Source organism: Falco punctatus (assembly GCF_963210335.1).
Source record: "Falco punctatus genome assembly, chromosome: 1".
NCBI classification, from domain to species: Eukaryota; Metazoa; Chordata; class Aves; order Falconiformes; family Falconidae; genus Falco; species Falco punctatus.
In genome coordinates, this window is record NC_137580.1 from 104,775,022 (window position 1) to 104,786,788 (window position 11,767).

The following is an 11,767-nucleotide window of genomic DNA, read 5'->3' on the forward strand; positions in this document are numbered from 1 at the left end:
AACAGTGTTTGCCCACATCAGGTATCACAGGAACGCAGTTAATCACTTATGTCCATGTTGACAGTAATTTTTTTTCCAGCAATCTCTCTTTCATTTGCTAAAAGCATTGTTTCTTCCCAAGGACAGTCCCTACCTCCATCATTACAGTCTGGCTTTTCCTCCATCCCTTATCATAGCAATTGGTTCTTTCCTTCACCATTTCACTAGAATAGCCATCGGACTTCTCAGTTTTGTGCACACACTTTTCTCCACTTTATGCATGAGGGGTTTTGCCATCATTAGTTTTTACCCCATTTCTTTTCTGCCAGTGATATTTTGACAGCTGGGGAGAACAACCCCTCAGGAAAACACTATTTGTTAGCATTTTTTCAAGAGAATCAACCATGCTTTATGCCTCATCAATTCAGTGATAACTTTAATAGGGCAGCAGTGAATCACAGGTTTGGAAAAGTCAACCGGACATCACAACAGATCGTATCCTATAGAAAGCATTTTGGCTGCATCCTGCTGCTACCATCAGTGAATCTTCCCAGAAAAGCAGTGTTGGTAAGCTTGAATGCACATCACAGTATTTCCAAAGTCAACAGCAAGCTACCGTTCAGTGAACTTTGAATTCATCCACAGCAACACAAAATGGAGAAAACTGAGTTATCATTCTCATCACAATCATCAGCATTTCCCCTGCCCGCTCAGTGCTTGGAGCTCTTTTCATTTTTCATTTTCAATTTTTCATTTTTATAACCGCTCTTTACAAGAGGATCAATTTAAAAAAAAAAAAAAAAACAAACCACTGCAGGAAAAAAGCTCAATGATTTCTTGGCTTTATGCAGGGTATATTTACCCTACAGGCTGTGTACATTTACTCAAACTAGTCACTGCTTGAGCAAACAAGAGCACAGTGATGACAGCACAAAACTCAGGGAAGGTTAAGTATCCAAGTACTGGCCAGATTTCTCTAAAAGGGCTCACAGCTTGTGCTGAGTGTCATTGCTGCTACAATTACACCATTATCAGCTCAAACAACCTAGCCTAGGTAGATCTACGTACCTCGCAGTCACAGCCTGACTTGATCCCTTTGGCAAAGCTTTTCGAGCCTTTAATACATCTAAGCTTCAACAATGCATTGGCAAACATGGCAGCATTCACGCAGGCTTTCACCACTCCTTTTAGTTCATCAGTCTTTTCTACCTTGTTAACTGGTAAGCTAAATAGTCAACATAAGGTGTTTCAAGCAGGAGCGCAGAGGCGGCTCCTTCAGCCTGTACGAAGGGCTCCAGCAGAGCCACTGATCTCCCCTCCGCAGTATTTTAAAGCAAGACCCCCAAAAAGGCAAGGTACGTAATTCCTCCCGACCAAAACAACATCAAAAATATGAATGAGTCTTCGTATTCACGCAGGAATGCTTCTGCCAGGCTTTTCCACACTACCACATCTCATCATTTGCATGCTATAACCACAAAATCCAGAACAGATTAAACTACTTCATGTGGCAATTACACTTGACGGTGAGGTTTTCAGTCTATCTTGCCTTGCAAGAAAAACAAAATTTCAGTTAAAGATATTGTCTGTTTTAGTGAACCATCAGAAACCTGCTGTTCCAATCAAATAAAAATATTTCAGATTGACAGATATTTAGGGAAAGATTCTGACACGCACTTCACTATACAGGAGACCATATACACCATTTCTCACTCTCAACACCACTAGTATAAATATTTTCTTAAAACAAACATTTGCTAGACCCAGATGAGAAACTCAGTACAGAATTTTCTTTCAAGATAATTTAATTGCTGACTCATTTGCAGTGGGAGGGAAAATAAAAATTCCTTTGACTCCTTATAAATGTTTATCACTTCGCCTACAGATTTATTAAAGGCTATCCTCTTTTGGGGAAAGAAAAGTGAATAAAGTATGACTCAGCTGACAGGGAAAAAACAAAACAAAACAGAACAACCCTACTGCATTGTTCTCTTTGATAAAATAATTTAATAATTATTATATAATTATTAAATAAATTAAATAATTTCATTATCATTAAAACAAAACCATTCCATTAATTCAAAATTTCCCCTAGGTACCCTAGATCTCATGCTGTCTTGCTATTTGCCACAGGGACAACAATTGTGGTGTAGCTTTGAGAGCATTCAGGCTACAGACCATTCCAAATACTCTGCTTCCCAATTTCTGAGCAGAAAGAACAAATTAGTGATGATTTAACACACCTTACAATTCAAAGGAAGGTAAAAAAAGTGAAATATTTAATTGGAGAGACAAGTACATAGCTAGATCAAGAAAACTATGCAGGGTAAACCAAAGAGAAGTCACTGTAGGTAAACCAAAGAGAAATTTACGTAGGCAATGGCTTCTCTAGCTTACCATTGCTACAGGTATGAGACTGCCGTTTAAAGCATATCAGCATGTTTGTGGACATTTTCAAAAGCTGACATAATCAGTAATAGCGTGCAAACTCAATTCCACATGTGCAGCTACCAGACAGCATTAGTGCACTTCTACAGGTATGAGTAAAGCTTCAGAAACAGCAGCAATTCACACACATCCCAAGAGTTATGAATGTGAACAAGCACCACAAAAGGGATTTAATACCAGATGTCTTACCCTCTGTGGTTCCCTATCCCTTCTTACATAATTTGGCCACCCAAATTGGTAAACAGAGAATAAACAGAGAAAGGGAACAGGTGAAGACTGACTTTCAAGGAATAGTAATTTAAAAGTATTAGTTGTCAGAGAAGCAGGTTGCAAGCATAAAAATATGGTACCTTAGAGTCATCACTTAAAGGATATAAATCTTAATAAATGGCCTGGGAAATATTGATGCCAGAAGTAATTATGGAGACACTGCGGTCATAAATACAGTATGACAAATAATAAATGATTAACATCTTTATTTGATAAGGAACAGTATACGGTTCCTATCATTTGGAGTAAGGTTTCTACAGCAATTTAATAGTTTCCCTGAGAACAACAGACTACTACTCCCCCAAGCCTGTATAATCTATTTCTTGACAGAAAACACAGCCATCGTTCTAAATATTCATATTTTTTGCTACCACTTGTCAACCAAATGAGTTCCTAAACATTTAGAAATGAATAAAAAACTCCTCCAGCATGATTTTTTTTAAAAAAAATTAAATACGCACGGTGTACAAGCAATATAGAACATGAAGACTTTACAAAGCCAGCAATTATAATCATTTTAAATCAACTTAAGTACCAGTGGTCATCTGAAAGGGTAACTCAGCACTCCCACCTCACCCCGACACACATGCTTTTATCCCTACCCACCCAGCTACAACAGCCTTTGAGGCTGTGCAGTGACAGAATCAGAGAAGTGATACAGCAAAAAAGTTGAGGGGTAGGAGGGGGGTGAGTCAAACCAATTTTCAGCCAAACTAGGTCCCGGATCACACTTATCACTTGGCTGGGCATATACCAGAACTGGCACAAACATGACAGCAAAGACACAGACTGGTTCAAACTGGGAAAAAAAAAAAAAAAAAAAAAAAGAGTCTGAACGATACCCTTGGACACTCATATTGCTACTGTGTGGTCCAGCTCTAACACTCATCCGGTCCTTCACTAAATCACTCAGACCCGTGAATGCAGCAGCAAGAAGTTCTCAACTGGGTGACTGCGCTGAACTGGCTCAGTGATGGGTCCAATGACACAAAGGAAATGACGGGAACACGACTACGGGCGCAGGAAGAAGAGAGCAGGATCACTCCTTTCAGCAGCAGCAACCTTCTAGACTGGCTTAGCTGAAATGTGAAATGCCAGCCTATGGGTATAGTTTGATAAACAGTTTAAACCTAAGTGCACACTGCTGGCCAAAAGAAATAGCCTGGCCTTCCCTCTGTCCTGCACTCTTCCTTGTGGCAACCGAGATCGGTGTAGTTGTGCAGCAGAACATACTTTTTAAGACTGTCATTTGCAAGTGATAAATGACCTTCCTCAAATTCTGATTTCCATTCCAGCTCTCCAGGGGAAGCTTACAGACTTAATCTGTATCAGAAAGCAAATTCCAAAGCTCAGATTTCCCATCAGTGTTTGTATACACATCAGTTTTGAAAAAATGCAACTGAAAGGGTGTCTCCAGTATAGATGTATTTAGACTGGTACAAAACCTAGAGCTGGAGATAAAAATATATCAGAAAACATTTGTATTCCAGAATAAGGTTAGGCTCACATTTACTTCTACTTGAAGGTAAATACGCTAGTACAAAACCACAGTTAGATTAGGCCCAATAACATGTCGTTACAACCCTTCCTGATGTATCATCAACTAAATGTAAGCCTCAGTGCCTCAAATGAATGCAACCTTTGTAACATCAGGAGCTTCTACACCATTTAGAGATTTAGCATCTTTATCTCCAGTTCCACCTAAAACTCAAACAGAAGCTGTGAAGGCCAGACAGACAGCTATAATATGCTCACAGCCAGAAGCAGCAGTCAAGCACAGAATACAGTTTGTCTAATTGCTTTCCCATTAATTTAGGGCTGTAGCTAGGGATGTGTGCAAGGAAGAAGACATAAACAATGAGAGCTGACAATTAAGAAAATCCTCCTTGAAGCCAATCTTTAAAAGGAAACCTAAAAGATGTAGCACATGACAAAGATGCCAGCTCGTCAGATGATTTGAACGAACAGAGCCAAATTTATGCTTCATATTTCACCAAAATAAACCAAGTAACACCACAGCTAAATTATCTCACAGTGATTTTGGCACAGAGTACTGTTAATGTGAGATGAATGTTCCAATTCCTGTGTATGAAGTCAATGGGAGTCTAATACAAACCTCAGCAGGCTTCAGGAAAGACATTTTCTTAAAGGGTACCAGACATGAAAATTTATAGTAGATTGTTAACATAATTACCGCTTGAGCAATAACTTCTAACACTCATCTGTGTTTCTTCCTATGTAGATTAAAGCCAATGACACTGAAAAGACATATGTATGGATAGTTTTATACTCCATGGTTGTATCCAAGTTACTGTTTGCAAGTTAATGCATCTTTTCTTCTTTTAAGCAGCTAACCATGGTGCTGTTCTAATCGTTTTGCATAGCACTGCTGTAGAATAGATTAAATGTAACACACAAATCATTTCTGTTGGTAAGTATTTTAAGTGTGAGCACCCATGCAAATACAAAAAGTTACCCTACCAAGGCATGGGTGTGGTGGATAAACAGTTATAAATGGAAACACTCAGACAAAAACAGCGAGAGAACACTCTTTCTTCTTCCGTTTCGAATAGTTCTCACTTTTGTTGCCATTTAAATAGCATTTCAAATCTTGTTGCAATTACCTGTATGTTAAAAACACATATTGAAAAGAGATGCAATAAAACCCTTACAGTCTACTCAGGTCACTTTATGAAAGGCATGGGCAACACCACTATAATAACAAAGCTGGTTTGGTTTGATCCTCAATCTTTCCTCTCACCTACAAGCTATTCCCTCTGGAGCACCACACAGTTAATGCTCCTGTTGTCTTCCGATCTGATCCACTCTGCCATGTATAACTTCTGTTACTGCATTTTTGCTCCATAGTTTTACCAAAAAACATTTTCAGAAACCACAGAATATAACAAGAAGATAAATATTAATAAAAAAAAATCCCTCCTGAATTTAAATTTCTTCTCTCAGTGTGACTCACCATTTTTTTGTTTGATTTTTTTGTTGTTGTTGGGTTTTTTAAATCTTCGTTATTTTTCAGTTCTTAACACTGGCAGACACAAGAGACAAGACAGGGCTCAACTACACACAGAACAAACCGAGCAAATCGCAGCAGTGTCAGTGTCCTGCCCTGCTCTCTACTGATACCAACTTGCAGAATAGCTCTGATAGCTAAGAGGTGGAACTCTTACATTTTTCTACCTTTCCAAGAGGCCTAAGTGAACTTCCACCAATTAATTTTTGCAATCTGTGAGGCACTTCTCTCCTTTGGTTAGCCAACCTCACAATAAATAGGTAAATGAAGTTCACTGCCTGCAAAACACTGTAAGCTGTACTGAGAAAAGACTCAGAACCTGAACATGCATTAAGAGAGGGTTGAAAAGCAGAGGAGGACTTGCTCCATACCAAGAGTAAAGTACGAGAAGATCTTCCCTTCTCAGTAAACAAAAATGGAGAGATCTTTGTTTAAAGAAACAGATGCTTAAAAAGAGAGCAAACAAGCTAAGATCCAACATAGCTAGGGAGCAATGATGTTTGGCAAAGAAAAGATGCTATTCAGAGGAAGTTTGTACAGTCATGGGATTGTCTCTAGAAGAAGAAGAAGGGAGGCACGGAGGAAACTGAGACTGAGGGTGTGCTAACTGCAGGGCAGAGCAAAGACTGGAGCTGCCAAAACAAGGGCAAGGTACACAGGACACCCACATACTGGAGGTTGCAAAAGGCCTGAGAGAGCAATATTTAAAGACGAGGTGATGGCTGGGAAGGAAGGCTGAGGAAACTGGAGGATTAGCTGAAGAGCAGTAGTTGCTTAAGACAAGGTCAAATGACTGGCTGTCATGTTGACCAGAGAGGAAAAATCTGTGACCAAAGGTCAAGTAAGGCCACATTTCTGCCACTAACTATGTGGAAGCAGAAATTGCCAGGGGAGGCGGAAACAGATGTGAAGGGTGATTCAAAAGCTCTTATTTTTCCTCTTCATTGTATTTGGAGGCATCAAGCCAGGGAAGACAAGCACAGGATGGGGACAGGGAGGAGAGAAGCACCACCACAAGTCGCCGAATGCCAACAGGAGTCATGGCTCACAGAAGCAGGCATGAATGGGAAAAAAAAAAAAAAACAAACAAAACACAACGTACCAATACCTCATATTAGCAGTCATGCTGCAGTTTTGCATGCTTAAGGTACTCTAGGCACTGCTAATAAAGCAACAGGACAACCCACAAGTTTTCTCAAACACCAGGTATATTTCAGTGAAAAGCTAAAGAGGAAAGCTCTTCTTTCTGAAAGACACAGAAATATTAAGGGTACACTGCTCACTTGTGCCTCCTATGTCAATTTATACAAAGATACCCACTGATTTAAATTTTTCCAGAGATAATTCATCATCATGCTTAACTGACTATACCATGACTAAAATTACACAATGCTTACACTATTTATAGAATAACTTGCAGAGGCTAGTACCATTAACTCAGACACCACTAAATCAGACACTAGAAACAATTCTGCAAGACTATGAACCACTCAAAGAACTAGGCCTTTGGAGTGAAAGATGTTGCTCTTAAATACACACACAACGGCATTCATAGCTAGCTGTCTTCACCCTGCCCGCCCCCCATCCTTGCTGTCAGAGACTGCTTAGAAGTCTGCTTAGTAAGTGCTGCTCATCAGTGTTACCAGTTCTTGTCTTGGAAGACTTCAGTCAGAGTAAAGCCATAACCTCATGCCTTCTGTTTGTTTGTTGTTTTTTTTTAACCTACATATTTTTCTTTTTTTAAAAAATGCCAAATGTAATAAAATACCTACATGTAATATAGAAAACTTCATATCTGAGAAGTATTTTTTAATAAAGTGACTGGAGTGAAAACCCAGGAAGTCTGCCGTTCAACTATCATACATTATGAAGTCTATGGGATTTGGTCCACTCCCACGCTGAGACATTGTTTGTTTGAGCTTCTTAAAAGTTTTAAAACAAAATTCCTTGTTCAATCACTTTCAAGGGAGCGCACAGAAACTACTTCCACAGTGGGATTCCGCTCCACCCACAAAGGGCTATGGGAAAGCAACTAAGCATCTTGAAGCATCAGGCCAGAAAGCGATGAAAACAGTACTAAGGCCATCTTCTCTGTGACAATGGTGAAGTGACCAAGAAGTAATACAAACGGGCAGAGAACTTGTATTTTCCAGTGTTCAAAATGCAAGAGAGAGTCAGTCCACATGTTAAAAGTATATTCATTGTGCCTTCAGGCGAGTCAACAGCTAATTATAAAGAACAGGGTCATAGTATTTTTCAAAATTGAGAGAGAGATTTGGGACTTGGCTTCAACAGGAAAACAGACACCCTGAACATGCGTATTTCCACACCAGAGCAAACTGACCTGCTGTGCAGATCAAAACTTCTTTAGAAATTCTAAAAGGTGGAAACATGTAAGTTCAAGCTGTCTGTTTCACTCTTGAAGCCAAATCCCAGATTTTTCCACTGAACTGGTACAGGAAAACACACAGCTTAAAAAAAAACTTTCAAAGTTTGTGGGGTTTAATTAAAAATATATTTATTTAATAATATTAGTAAATTTTCAATAATAACAAAACAAGGACCGAGCAAAATGAAAGTGAGGGAAGAAATTTTTTGGCTCTGGGAAAGTACCAACAATTTTGAAGTTACTCCCCAAGAGAAAAAGAGTTTAACATTTGACAGTTACATCAACAACACAGCGTTGCACATCAGCCCACAAAACCAGTCCCCTACCAACCACACCTAGCTTTTGAGATGAGTAATTGTGTTTTAAATACTTCAATTTCATTTAAAAGTGATACTTATAAGGAAAACAACTAGACACGTGAAATTGCCCGAGGCTAAAGTTTTGTTACTTCATTTTCTACGTGACATCCCAAATCCCTCCACCAGCCATGCTCAGCCTCTGGGGTATGTGAGAAGTACAGCGACAGCAAGTCTCAGCTCTTGTCAGGATCCCAGATTACTGCCACAGGAAAACAATGCAGCTTGTGGCGCTGCCAGTGGTACTAAAATCAATATGGCAACATCCTCCAATCTCCTCTGTACAGCTGAGCAGTTCTCTCCACTGAGAGTTGGCGTAATCTCCAACCACAAGAAACACACCATTTTCACCAGCCTAAGCAGACTGGTTAAGAACAAGTTACTCCAATACTGTACAAATTCTTTCTGCTGGCAAATTCTTATTAAAATATTTGATGGCCTGTGCCATTAACAGCTTCTTTTATCACAGAACAATATCAGCAGATGTGCTAATTATCAGTCTGTACTAATGGCTTAGGTTTACTAGTGCAGTAAGAAGAGTTTAATAATTTGCATATCATTGTAATTAATTTTAGTCTTGAAGAATTAGTGTTTTATGTAACTGCAGTGTCTTCATTGTAGCGTTTTCCAGACATGAGAAGGGGAATAATACTAAAGCCTGAGCATTTTGATAGGGAAAAACTATGCCATAATATTTTGTTTGGTAACCTTATTTTCAGAGATGGTAAGCATCCAGATCCAAATTATACCCAGGGAGGCCGAGAGCATACCACCTTAAAAAATAAAAATATTTTGAAAAATATGGCATTACTGTTCCAGTCATGTAATCTAGACAACACACATCAATTAAAATCTCACAGAAGAGCACCCTGACCACAATCAATAAAGAAGCGCACACCTACTTGCAACACAGGTTGACATCATTAGCTAAGAGTTCACAGCACAGTGCACACCAGCAGCCAAAGGACTCTGCACTTAGCCTTTCTGCGATTGTTATCATATGGAAACTCTATTACCCCACACAAAAGAATTAGAGGGTTATTAACATCTATACTAAGCCAAAGTACAAAAACAGGGTAGGACCTGATGTCCATTCTTTTCCTATTTCTTTGTGCTATTCCTTTCCCTCTTTTTGGGCCCATTTTCATTTCAGTATTGGCATCAGAATAGAATATACATTCTATATGCTATTCCTCTTGTGTTGTTCTATTTATGTTATTTCTACTGCAGTAGAAACAGTATTTCTTTTATAATTGCTTTCAACAAAAGAATCATAGTTGATGTGTTTTGCACAAATAAAGAATGCATATGGTATTTATAATCAATATAAGTAATCATAAAAAGCCACTGTTTTTCCTTAGGGGAACATACTAATCCAGTTCTATTTTGTCACACAATCTTAAATCAGAGGTTATACTACTCCTTCAAGCAATAAATTCTGTGCAAACAGCTAAAAATACTAAATAATTCCTTTCTTCAATATTTTCTCCACATTAAAATAGAACGGAGAAGTTTCAAGGCATACTTTTGCCAAGTTACTTAAAAATAAAACCAACACATACAAGGACAACAGTATAGTAACCAAAGTGGATAAAAAAAACCCAAACCGCTCCTATGACTGCCAAAGGAGGATGGGGGAGAGGAGCCATTTTGGGAGCTCTAATTCTTTAGTGTAAGAACACAGCTACTACTTTCAGAATCCATCCAACTTACAGCCAGTTTCCCCCCACCATGTGCCTTCTTTACAGCATCCTCATCTTCCCACAGCTAGAAAGCATGAGAAAGACAGCAATCTGTACCTCCTACAAGAAAGACTTCATCAACCTATCAAATTACTAAATTTTCCTTGCACCTTTTTGCCTTCTTTTCAAACAACAACCACCAAAAAAAATAATATCTACCTGACTTGGAACTTCTAATATACTACTAACAAACAACTACCTTTCCTGGTCAAGAGGCAGCAAACATTTGCACAACGCACAGTTCCAGTGCACACCTGCAGTCAGCCAGTCTGCAAGAGCCAAGAAGAAAATTTGTTGGAAGTTGTTCTGTAGCTCTCAGAAGAACAGGCTAAAGAACAATAAACAATGGTTATTCACCAGAAAGTACACAAAAGCAACCCATACCAACACTGACCTTACAAGCAGGATAGCAAGGAAATTCACCTTCTCCTTAGTGCTCTAGAAGGACGAGCATGCAATCACTGACCTTAATGTAGGAAAAAAACTCCACAATCTAAACACCTTCATCATTAAAACTTTTAAAAGGTAGACTGAAATACTGAAATCCCTCAGGATAAGCGCTTTCTCACAGAACTCCACAAAAAAAAAAAAAAGCCTACACAATTCCCTAGATACGCATAATTAAGAATATATCATTGCCCTTTTCTAACAGAGCGTTTTCCCAGGGAAACTCATCTGCTCTCTAAAAAAAGAGCGCTCTGGCATAGCCCCATGGCTGGGTAAGCACCTACGCTTCGAGGCTGTGCACATCTCTCTAGTCCTCCGATTTCTACGTTATGACCAGGCTCAGCTTCCATTTCTTGCCCTTTCCCCCCTTCCCCCCCATCGCCCAAGCTACTGTTACCTACAGCTCTCCTGACACACACAGGCCTGTAAGCTATTCCAAGGGGGGGGGTGGGGGGTGGGGGGGGGGTGTGACAAATAAATCGTAATTCCTTGTCTGTAATTCCTCCCAAAGCAGAAACAAGTGACCTTTGCAAAACGCTTCAGGGCGAGCCCCGCTGCCTGCCGCAGGGGTAAGTGCCATCGTGAGAGCAGAGCTGTCGCCTCCTTTGTCCTCCCCAGCACAGGAGCCGCTGCCAGGCCCCGGCTCCCGGCCCCGGCCTGCCGAGGCGCCCTCCCACCGCTCCAGCCCGACGCCACCTGCCGCGGCGGTGACCAAGTCCCACCCGGGCCATCAGCGCCTCCGCGGGCACGGCCAGCCCCGCCCGGCCCCCTGCCCCGGGCGGGGAGGCCTCCCCTGCCCCGGAGCCCCTTCCCGGCTCCGAAGCACCATCCTCCCCGCTGGGCACGCTGGGGAGCCGCCCTTGATCCACACCGAGCGCATCTACGGGCGAACCGCACCTGCGGGCCCCCTTCGCCCCGCCGGGCCCTTCCCCGCCCTCCCTTCCCTCACACGGCGGCCGCCCCCCCGGCCGCGCCGCCCCCCTGGCCCCGCAGGCCGCCAACCCGCGGGTGTCCCCCCTGCCGCCCCGCGCACCCCGTCCCGCCGATACCACCCCCCCGCCGCCGTCACCACCCATCGCCGCGGCCCGGCAAGGCCGCCTCGCCCAGG

At 41.2% G+C, this 11,767-nt stretch overlaps 1 protein-coding gene across 2 annotated transcripts in view; it reads right to left on the reverse strand.

Moving 5' to 3' along the window:
• RABEP1 (rabaptin, RAB GTPase binding effector protein 1) overlaps positions 1 to 11,767 on the reverse strand; it is a 49,371-nt gene that overhangs the window by 37,330 nt on the left and 274 nt on the right. The window contains exon 1 of one of the 2 annotated variants that reach the window (XM_080365329.1): positions 10,412 to 10,476. The exons of the other annotated variant lie outside the window; for it this stretch is intronic. The gene's annotated coding sequence lies outside the window, so the exon portion shown is untranslated. Of the gene's footprint in view, positions 1 to 10,411; positions 10,477 to 11,767 lie in introns of those variants that run through there. 2 annotated transcript variants of the gene reach the window in all.